The sequence below is a fragment of the Leptonychotes weddellii genome, chromosome 8, assembly GCF_054177405.1.
Source record: "Leptonychotes weddellii isolate Sample4059 chromosome 8, ASM5417740v2, whole genome shotgun sequence".
In the NCBI taxonomy this organism is placed as follows: domain Eukaryota; kingdom Metazoa; phylum Chordata; class Mammalia; order Carnivora; family Phocidae; genus Leptonychotes; species Leptonychotes weddellii.
Window position 1 is genome coordinate 94967206 of NC_138376.1, and position 12218 is coordinate 94979423.

General features: G+C 35.3%; 1 protein-coding gene across 4 annotated transcripts in view; it reads left to right on the forward strand.

Annotated features, from left to right (window-relative positions):
• The window catches only part of NKAIN2 (sodium/potassium transporting ATPase interacting 2), a 950339-nt gene that overhangs the window by 486226 nt on the left and 451895 nt on the right, over positions 1–12218 (forward strand). The window lies entirely within an intron of this gene.

Genomic DNA, 12218 nt, shown 5'->3' on the forward strand with positions numbered 1-12218 from the left:
GTGGGGCTCTATCAGAACTAAATTTTTTTTGAAGGGGGGGAAATCGGAAGGGGAGACGAACCATGAGAGACTATGGACTCTGAGAAACAAACTGAGGGTTCTAGAGGGGAGGGGGGTGGGGAATGGGTTAGCCTGGTGATGGGTATTAAGGAGGGCACGTTCTGCATGGAGCACTGGGTGTTATATGCAAACAATGAATCATGGAACACTACATCAAAAACTAATGATGTAATGTATGGTGATTAACATAACATAATAAAATTTAAAAAAAAAGAACAAAATTTAAGATTACTGCTGTGCTCTTGAGGTGGTAGATTTCAGGGGTGGGGACTAAAATAGAGAAGGCTGAGCCCCATTTAGCATTTTTCCAAAGCTTTTTAGAACAGTGCACTGTGGTATCTCATTGTGGTTTTGATTTATATTTCCCTGATGCCAAGTGATGTTGAGCACTTTTTCATGTGTCTGTTGGGCATTTGGATGTCTTCTTTGGAGAAATGTCTGTTCATGAACTCTGCCCATTTCTTGATTGGATTATTTGGTTTTGGGGTGTTGAGTTTGATAAGTTCTTTATAGATTTTGGATACTAGCCCTTTATCTGATGAGACATTTGCAAATATCTTCTCCCGTTCTGTCAGTTGTCTTTTAGTTTTGTCAACTGTTTCCTTTGTGGTACAGAAGCTTTTTATCTTGATGAAGTCCCAGTAGTTCATTTTTACCTTTGTTTCCCTTGCCTTTGGAGATGTGTCTAGCAAGAAGTTGCTGTGGCCAAGGTCACAGAGGTTGCTGCCTGTGTTCTCCTCTAGGATTTTGGTGGATATCTGTCTCACATTTAGGTCTTTCATCCATTTTGAGTCTATTTTTGTGTGTGGTGTAAGGAAATGATCTGGTTTCATTCTTCTGCATGTGGCTGTCCAATTTTCCCAACACCATTTGTTGAAGAGACTGTCTTTTTTCCATTATATATTCTGTCCTGCTTTGTCAAAGATTAGTTGACCATAGAATTGAGGGTCCATTTCCGGGTTTTCTATTCTGTTCCATTGATCTATGTGTCTGTTTTTGTGCCACTACCATACTGTCTTGATGATTACAGCTTTTTTTTTTTTTAAAGATTTTATTTATTTATTTGAAAGAGAGAGAGAGCACGAGCAGGGGAAGAGGGAGAAGCAGGCTCCCCACCAAGCAGGGAGCCCGATGCGGGGCTCGATCCCAGGACCCTGGGACCATGACCTGAGCCGAAGGCTGACGCTTAACTGACTGAGCCACCCAGGCGCCCCTACAGCTTTGTAATATAGCTTGAAGTCTGGAATTGTGATGCCACCAGTTTGGGTTTTCTTTTTCAACATTCCTTTGGCTATTCGGGGTCTTTTCTGGCTCCATGCAAATTTTAGGATTGTTTGTTCCAACTCTTTGAAAAAAGTTGATGGTTTTTTGATAGGGATTGCATTGAATGTGTAGATTACTCTAGGTAGCATAGACATTTTCACAATATTTGTTCTTCCAATCCATGAGCATGAAAATTTTTCCATTTCTTTTTGTCTTCCTCAGCTTCTTTCATGAGTGTTCTATAGTTTTCGGAGTACAGATCCTTTGCCTCTTTGGTTAGGTTTATTCCTAGGAATCTCATGGCTTTTGGTGAAATTGTAAATGGGAACCATTCCTTAATTTCTCTTTCTTCTGTCTCATTGTTAGTGTATAGAAATACAATGAGATACCACCTCACACAGGTCAGAATGGCCAAAATTAACAAGTCAGGAAAAAGCAGATGTTGGTAGGATGCAGAGAAGGGGGAACCATCTTACACTGCTGGTGCGAATGCAAGCTGGTGCAGCCACTCTGGAAAACAGTATGGAGGATCCTCAAAAAGTTAAAAGTAGATGATCCTATAATCCAGCAATTACACTACTAGGTATTTACCCCAAAGAAATAAATGTAGTGATCCAGAGGGGCACCTGCACCCCAATGTTTATAACAGCAATGTCCACAATAGCCAAACTGTGGAGAGAGCCCAGATGTCCATCAGCAGATGAGCGGATAAAGCAGATGTGGTATATATATATACAATGGAATACTACTCAGCCATCAAAAAAATGAAATCTTGCCATTTGCAATGATGTAGATGGGTATTATGCTAAGAGAAATAAGTCAATCAGAAAAAGACAATTATCATATGATCTCACTCATATGTGGAATTTAAGAAACAAAACAGCAGCATAGGAGAAGGGAGGGAAAAATAAAGCAAGATGAAATCAGAGAGGGAGACAAACCATAAGAGACTCTTAATCATAGGAAACAAACTGAGGGTTGCTAGAGGGGAGGTGGGTGGGAAGAGGGGGTAACTGGGTGATGGGCATTAAGGAGGGCATATGATGTAATGAGCACTGAGTGTTATATGCAACTGATGAATCACTGACCTCTACCTCTGAAGCTCCATAATACACAGTATGTTAATTAATTGAATTTAAATTAAAAAAATGCACTGTGATCTTTTCTCAAATTTTAATTCGGATTTTCATATCAATGCTTCGATGCTTTGAATAGTTCTTGAGTTTCAACTGCATACAACTCTTTGGACTAAAGGCGTTATCCTGAACATACAGCGTAGGAAGTAATTTTCTCTTCGTTTAAAAAAAAAAAAAAATCAGAGGGACCAGTTTAGACCCTATATGAATTGTGTTTCTAAAGAACTCTGCATTTCTACCACTTAGACGATATTAGTAGCAGACAGGCAGGAGAAGTAACTAGCGCTGTATGAAGCAGGCTGTTCTATACATGTGGTGGTCTGTGAGATAACTATTTGGACTTCCTATGATTTTTACCAGAGTGATTAACTTAGGTTACAATAAAATTAAATATTTATCATCTCATTAGATACTATTTTAATGCAAACTTAAAAGGAGGGAATAAAAAATCAATTTTTTTACATTATAAGCCTCTGAAATATATATCTTTCTTCATCCTCACTTAAATACTAGGGCAAAGGCTATTCTTTCAGTTATTTTGATCATCAGAGTACTAGGTTATTCACAACTTGTAGAATTTTAATTGAAGAATTTTTAAGATCCTGATCAGGATTAGATTCAATATGTTTATAATACCACCAAATATACCTAATGTATATACCCATTTCTTATAACACTAGTAAATAGAGCTTTTTACTTTTCCTGTAACTTTTTTGGCTAATGAAGTTTGCTGGTTGGATTTGTTCTGATCATCCTTAATCCTTCCATGCTGACAGTTTTAATTAAAAGAAAAAATTCCAATCATTTCTCTAATGCCAGAGAAATGCTAAGTACAAATCATTTCTATTCAGAATTTCAATACCATCTCCTCTGCTAAAGCCTCATGAAATAGTTTTGGCATTTATGGAGTTTTTCATAGATTGCATAGTAAATGTGAGCAATACTGCTTTGCTTCTTGTGCAAAAATATTATCTAGGTCCTAAAGAGATTACAAATAGTTCAGTACTGATGTTTTGCTATTTTATTTTTACTATGGGTTTAGACCTCCCCCCATTTTAAAAATTTTGTTAAATTTGTCATGCTTTCCCTCAGCAATTCAAATAAGTCTTTATCTTTTTTCTTGAGTTTTATGTCTGTTGCTGACATTTACTCTAAATCATCTTTGGAAAGAGTGAAGCAAATTTTGGATTTTCATTTTAGCAATATTTTCCTCACCTACCAATAAATTATTCTTGATAATCTTTAAGATAAGGATGGCCTTTTGATAGGCTTTTGGGTGTTTTTTACATTCAGATAATATCTTAGCATTATTATTCACCCCTATCATTGATTTTTTTAAATTTCCACTATCCTCTTTACTTCAACTTATTTTTCTTTGACTTAAAACTTTTCAGCTTACCTGAGAATCTGAATATCCAGTAAAAAGAAATATAGATTTCTGCCCTAGATGAGGAAGTTATGCTGAGACTAAAGACAGAATCATAGGGTGCAACCAGTCAGGGGAGCAAGTAGTCTAGCTCCATATGACCAAATCTGACTCTAAAATAAAAAGGAGATTATTGCCCCTTGTTCTCAGACCCCAAAGAAGAGAGACTATAAAGCTCACTGGGTAAACAACTCTAGCTTACACTGAACCAAGAGGCATTACTGAACCTTTCCCTCCCTAGAGTTCATTCTCACTTACTATGATTTTAAGTATTTAACACAGAACTGTGATTAAAGGTGCTTTGCTTATTTACTATGAACAGTGGAAGGTTATCCAGGCCATTTCTGGGCTATCGGTTCTGTTTAAACCTGTGTGTCTAACTGAACAGGCATACACATTTTACAAATAGGAAAATTATAGCCCAGAAATGTATGCGAATCACTGAAAATTACAAAAATAGTACATAGATGAGCACACATTTATTTATCTATGTGTTTATTTAAATTAGGTATGAATGACATACAACATTATTTAGTTTCAGGTATAAGCATAATGATTCGATATTTGTATATATTGTGAAATGATCATAACAATAAGTCTAGTTAATATCCATTACCATACATAGTTACAACTTTTTTTCAAATATGTAATACAGTAATATTTTTTGTTTATTTTTTATTTTTTTTATTTTTTATTTGACAGAGAGAGAGAGAGCACAAGCAGGGGGAGCGGCAGGCAGAGGGAGAGGGAGAAGCAGGCTCCATGCTGAGCAGGGAGCCCAGCGTGGGCCTCAGTCCCAAGACCCTGGGATCATGACCTGAGCCCAAGGCAGGTGCTTAACCGTCTGAGCCACCCAGGTGTCCCTGTAATACAGTATTATTAGCTGTAGTCACCATGCTGTGCTTTATATCCCTATGACTTATTTATTTTAGCACTGGAAGTTGATACCTTTTGACCCCTTTCACCCATTTAAATCGAGATCTAACTTCAAGCCCCTTTCTCTTTTCAGTCTTCGGCAGTATTTCAGCATTTACCATTTTGGTATTCAAATGCTCATTCCGTACCCACTTTGCTCCAACAGTATCAGGGCCAACATATTTCATCAGCTAACAAATCCGAAAAGCCTAGTTACCTCTTCACTCAGCAATAGAAAATTCTGTAGACTTCAAACTCATAGAGAACCCTTATTGCATTTTATTGTTGATGGGGTGATTTTTTTTTAAATTGAAGTATAGTTGATATACAATCTTATATGAGTTTCAGGTGTACAATATAGTGATTCAACAACTCCATACCTTACTCAGTGCTCACCATGAGAAGTGTAGTCACCATCTGTTACCATACAATGTTATTACAGTATTATTGACCATATTCCCTATGCTGTGCTTTTCGTCTGATAGGATGACTTTTGTTGGATGATTTATTTAATGTTCCCTGAAGTATGGCAATATAATTAACTATGCCATGATCTTTGCTATAAATGTTTTCATTACATAGAAAATTATTCTGTTCTTTTTGCTTCCAGGTATTTTTATTTGTTTTCCATGACTTCTAGTAACTATGGGTGCTAAAGTGTTATTATACATGCGGGGCAAATAAATATGTCCATTCATTTCAAATATCTTCCTTTCAAATATCTTGCCCTTTAACTTCACTGAGTTTGTCCTCTCAGTCTCTTATTATGCATTGGGTACAAGGGCAGAACAAATTCATTTTCATTCTGCCCTTTGTTATTTTGAAAAAATCAGAGTCAACTCTTTACATCTTTGATTTTTTTCTGGATTGCTAATTTTATATTTTTACATTGAATTTTAAGTTTTTAATTAGCCACAGCCAGATCATCAGGTGGAGAAATTAGCAGCCGTAAATAAAGCCAGTTTAAAAAATGGGCTTTAAAAATATGTTGAAAGGTGCCCAGATTTAATATGTTACATTTTCACTGTGGGATTTGTGGAGGATCCATTTGGCTGATGATCTTTCTGCCCTTGAATTGAAATCTGGGTTAATTGAGGCAAAGCTGAACTTGCTCTTTTGTGAAATGTGTGGAAGCCTACTGCTCTTTTAATTGCTAAAATCATCAATACTGTCTTGACATTTGGATATATTCCCATTTTATTTAAAGTGTCAGCTGTTTGCTCTCATATTTAGTTGCCTCTTGCCCTATCAGGTTTTTGATTTAAATTTTTATCCAAAATGGCATTCATCTCTAATGTTGCAAGAGCTACATCCTTGTGATTGCAGTCCAGTTTTACAAAACCAAGAGCCCAACTCAAATGAGGGGATTTTTAAAATGGGTTTCCTCTTCGAAAGGCCTTTAAAATAAAAAAGAGATAAAAAGTGGTTGAGTAATGACATTCTGCAGTCCTCCACAAGCTCCCAAAGATAAGATTCATCCTAAACTGAGCGAGCTACTCCTTTATTCCCCATAACATGTTTCCACATGTGAAAATCATTCATTTCCTTGCCCATCTCCCCCAGAAGACTGAGAACTTTGAAAACAAACTACCTATTATTTATTGCTGTATCTGCAGCTCCCAGCCCAATTTATGGGCTCAATAAATGTTTGTTCTGAAAATAAATATTTAGCCGAATGGTGACACTGTAGCAAAAGTAGTTGACCATTTTGATTTAAAACATTTCATCCATGATATCCAATGAATACCCCAAGGTACAATGACTGCTTTATCCATTGTTTGAAGTGGTGAACTTGATGGAGCTCTGAAGACTTTTAGGGTGCTTATGGGTTCTCAAACAGCTAATAGTTTCTTTTATAAACCATAACTGCTTTAGTGAAGAGGATGACAAATGAGGACATTAAAAGGAGCTTTAGCTAGGAAATAGAGATTTGTTGGCTCACTGATTTTTGGTGTAACCTGAGTGAGTCTTCTCCTCCACAGCAAGGTGCAGTGAGGGCCCAGCTAAGTGTTCCCTCTGCCCCCCGAGCTAACTTCTATCTCACTGATTTAAATAATGACATTAATTACTACATAATCTGTAACTAGCCAGTGTCTCCATGCCTCATGTTGATGGTGAGCCAATGAGAACAGGCAGTGTATGGGGTTATGTCTCAAAGTTAACATCTACCAGAGTGGCTAACACAAATAAGGGTTCCAGAATGCAGTATTTCCTGAGCACTACATGAAGTAGAAAATGGTTGGAATAGATATTTTCACTGAAATCATCCAAACCATGTTACACTTGCCTTCCTTTTATTACTTTTCCTTCTCTCCTTTCATTGATTACTTTAAATTTTCTATGATCCTTTTACTCTTTTACTGAGAAACTCATAAGGTTTCCTGGCTACTCTCACAAACATGTGGATTGATAGAGTTTTGTTACAATCATAAATAAAGCATTCCATTCCATTTACAAGATAAGTAGTTAATGGGAGGAACTTTTTTGGTAATATCTTTATGTAGTGATATATTTCTGCAAGCTCCCAGTGCTTTGGTGGATATTACTTATGTTTACAACAAATATCAATGAAGAGTCATGACAGAGTTTTCATGTTGTCTTCACTCTCTAAAGGGACAACCTGAGCAATGGATTGCTAAGTGATTCGCTCACAGGTATGCAAGCTGTGGGTCCTTGGGATTCCTCCCTGCAAATTCTGTGGTACTCAGAGGCAATGGATGTCGGCATGGCTTCAGAAAATGCTAGGCTCAAGTCTTACAAGCCAATCAGTTAATCTGATCATTATCTATATGGGCTTAACATTTTAACAACTGTTACTTGAAATGGAGACAAAATTTATAGATGTACGGTATATTTTGCTTTTACATGCTGACTTTAATACTTATTTGTGTATTAAAGGAATTCTCTACTTTTTAGTAAATGAAGGTCTATAGTAATCCAGGCAGGGTCATCTTGTGATAAAATAGTTTTTCATATAGAGCTATATATAATAATTCCATAATTCCAACTAAGAGGTAAGCACCTTACATATGAACAAAGCCATACTGCACTAAAAAACAAAACAAAACCCAAAACAACAACAACAAAAAACTTTGTAAATCAGGTTTACTAGAATAAACATGTCTTTGCTTAATAAAATGGAAACTTTTTAAAAAGAAAATTATAAAGCATTACACGTGAGTGTGATCATTTAAAAAATAAATCTAGCTTTAACTAGATGGCCAAAAAAGATAATAAAATAGATTTTAACTTTGTATTTGAAGTAATTCTAGATTTCAGGAAGTTTCAAAAGTCCAGGCATCCCTTCCACCCTTTACCCAGTTTTCCCTAATGGTTATAACTTACAAGACTACTGTACAATATCAAAAACAAGACATTGACATTTGCACAATATGTGTACTTTTATGCTATTTCACCACAGGTGCAGATTTGTGTAACCACCATTGTAATCAAGATGCAAAACCATTACCAGAAAAGTCTCCTAGTGCTACCACTTAGGATCATATCCACCTGCTCTTCCCCACCAGCCCTTAATTTTTAGCAATCACTAATTTCTTCTTCACCTCTATAACTGTGTCATTTCTGGAATATTATCTAAATAGAATCATACAATATATCACCTTTTGATATTGACTTTTTTCCCTCAGCATAATGCTTTTGAAATGTATCCAAGTAGTTGTGTGTATTAATAATCTATTCCTTTGTATTGCTAAGCAGTATTTCATGGTATGTATGTACTAGTTTGTTTAACCATTCACCCATTATAAGAAGTTGTTCACCCCTTATATTGAGGTTGGTTCCTATTTCAGGCTGTTAAAATAAAATTGCTATGAAAAATCATATACAGGTTTTTGTGTGAACATAATTCCTTATTTCTTTGGGGCCAAGACCCAGGAGTATGATCACTGTATTATATGGCAAGTAGTTTTTTGTTTGTTTTGTACTTTTTTGAGAAATTTCCTAAGAATCTCCATAGTGGCTATACAATTTTACATCCCACCAGAGTGTATGAGGGATCCAGTTTTTCTACATCCTCACCAGCATTCTTTGTGGCCATGATTTTTTTTTTTTTAAGAGAGAAATTGTGCAGTGTGTGTGAGTAGGGGATGGGGGGCAAAGAGAAAGAGAGAAGGAGAAACTTAAGCAGGCTCTATGCCCAGCATGGAGCGCAATGTGGGTCTTGAACTCATAACCCTGAGATCATGACCTGAGCCAAAATCAAGAGTCAGATGCTTAACCAACTGAGCCACCCAGTTGCCCCTGATTTTTTATTTTTAATTTTTAATTTTAACTTTTTGTTGTTGTTGTTTTAAAGATTTTATTTTTAGGTAATCTCTATACGCAGTTGGGGCTGGAACTCACAACCCAAAATCAAGAGTCACACGCTCTAATGACTGAGTTAACCGGGTGCCCCAGGTTGTTGTTGTTGTTTTATAATGTTGCATTTTGAGGGTTGTTTATGTGTTCTAAATATGAGTTCTTAGTCAGATATGTGGTTTGCCAGTACTTTCTGCTCCTCTGCAACATGTCTTTTCACCCTTTTTCCAGGGCTTTTTATAGAACAAAGTATCTAATTCTGATGAAATCCAATTTGCCCACTTTTTTGGTGCTATGTTACATGCTTTTGCTGTCCTCTAAGAACATTTTGCCAACTCCTTGTTCACAAAGATTTTCTCCTGTAATATCTTCTAAAAAAATTTATGGAAATGAATCTGTGACCCATTTTGAATTTATTTCTGCATAATTTTAAAGTTTGGTCAAGTTTCATTTTTTACCTATAGGTATTCAATGGCTCCTATAACATTTTTTTGAAAAGACCCTCCTTCCCCAATTTAATTGCTTTCATACCTTTGTCAAAAGTAAGTTGGACATATTTGTGTAGGGCTATTTCTGAGTTCATTATTATAATCTATTAATCTATGTGTCTGTGTGCCATTACTACATTGTCTTGATTACTATAGCTATAATATTGGTACATTTATTCATCTCACTTTATTTTTCTGTCTCAAGGTTGATTTGGTTATTTTAGTAACTTTACCTTTTCATATCAATTTTAGGATAATCTTGTCTATATCTAAAAAAATCTTGCTGGGATTTGGACAATAGTGGCTTTAAATTTATATTTCAGTTTGGAGATAATTGACATATTTACTATCTTGAGTCTTTCAATCCATGAACATGGTCTGTCTCTCCATTCATTTGGATCATTTTTTATTTCCTTCATCAGCGTTTTGTAATTTTCATCATAGAAATTGTGCATGTTTTTCTAGATTTACATCTAAGTATTTTGGGTTTTTTGAGTGATTGCAAATGGTATTATATTTTTAAGTTCTTAGTTAATTGTTAGTATATAGAAATACAATATGTTGATCCTGTAATCTGTGACCTACCTTAACTCACTTATTAGTTCTAGAAGGAATTTTGTAGATTCCTGTGAGTTCTGCATAGATAATCATGTTGTCTACAATTAGGGACAGTTGTCTTCATTCCTTTCTGACCTGTATGCCTTTTCTTTATTTGTCTTATATTATTGTGCTGGCTAGAACTCCCAGTACTATGTTTAATAATGGTGGAAGTAAACATCATTGTCATATTCCCAGTTCTTAGGGAGAAAGCATTCAGTCTTCCACCATTAAGTGTGATTTTAGTTGTAGGTATTTTTTAGATGTTTTATCAAATGGAGCAAGTTCACCTCCTTTCTTATTTTTCTAAGATTTTCAAAATCATGAATTAGTCTTAAATTTTATCAAAAACTTTTCTGTGTCAATATAATTATTCAATTACTTCCTTCTTTAACCTGTTAGTATAATGGATTATGTTGATCAATTTTCAAATATTGAATAAGCCCTGCATACCTTGAATAAATACTACTTGGTCAGTTTATTGTTATATTGCTGAATTTATATAAATGTTTTTATATATTTAAATATTATATTTGTATGTTGTGTAGTTTATTATTGTATTTCTATATATTTGTATATTGCTAAATATGTGTATATTTATATAATATATATATTTATATGTTGCTGCAATATATGTATGTTTTATTTATATATTGCTATTATATATGTATATATTGTATATATTTCATGGACCAATAGTTTGTTAAGGATTTTTGCAGCTGTATTCATGAGAGATATTTGTATATAATTTTCTTTTGTTGTTGATTTTTTTGTTTTTTTGTTTTTGTTTTTGTTTTTTACTGTTGGCTGATTTTGTTATCAGGGTAATACTGGACTCATAATATAAATTAGAAACACCTCTTGTGTTTTTTGTAAGAGATTTTGTAGAATAAATGTTAAATCTTCTTTAAATGTTTAGGAGAATTTTCCAATGTAATCATCTGGACCTGAAAATTTCCTTTTGCAAGTTTTTAAATTATGAATATAATTTCTTTAATAGTGATAGGGCTATTTAAATTATTTCATATTGGGTGAGTTAGTAGTTTGTCCCTTTTTTCTTTTTTTTTTTTAAGATTTTTTATTTATTTATTTGACAGAGAGAGAGAGAGAGACACACAGCCAGAGAGGGAACACAAGCAGGGGAAGTGGGAGAGGAGAAGCAGGCTTCCCGCTGAGCAGGGAGCCCAATGCTGGGCTCCGTCCCAGGACCCTGGGATCATGACCCCAGCCGAAGGCAGACACCTAACAACTGAGCCACCCAGGCGCCCCTAGTTTGTCCCTTTTAAGGAATTGGTCTCTTATCTCTTTAATGTCTGCAGATTTCTGAATATCAGAAATGAAGTTCCTGTTTATTTCTGATTGATACTTTTTCTTTTATTTCTGCCTCTTTCCCTTCCTCCCCCCATTAGTCTTGGAATCAATTTTATTGATCTTTTCAATAACCAGCTTTTTGTTTAATTTTGTTTAATTGAAAATACCTGGCAAATAAATATATTTTTAAAAAGATGTTCAAGGGTGCCTGGGTGGCTCAGATGGTTAAGCGTCTGCCTTCGGCTCAGGTCATGATCCCAGGGTCCTGGGATCGAGTCCCACATCGGGCTCTCTGCTCAGCTGGGAGCCTGCCTGCTTCTTCCTCTCTCCCTGCCTCTCCCCCTGCTTGTGCTCTCTCTCTCAAATGAATAAATACAATCTTTTAAAAAATTAAAAAAAAAAGATGTTCAACTTTAGGGAAATGCAAATTAAAATTCTCTGGGAGTCTTCTTTATAAACAAGCAAGCCAAAATTTAAAGATTGACAATATCAGTTGTTGGAGAGGATGTGGAGCAACTAGAATTCTCATGCATCACTGGTGGGAATGTAAAATGGCTCAAACACTGTAGGAAACAGTTTGGCAGTTTTGTTTTGTTTTTTAATGACATATTTTATGAACTAGTAATCCCACTCCTAAGTATTTACCCAGAAGAAATTGAAAATTTACACCCACAAAAAGTCTTGTATGTGAATGTTAAAAGCAGC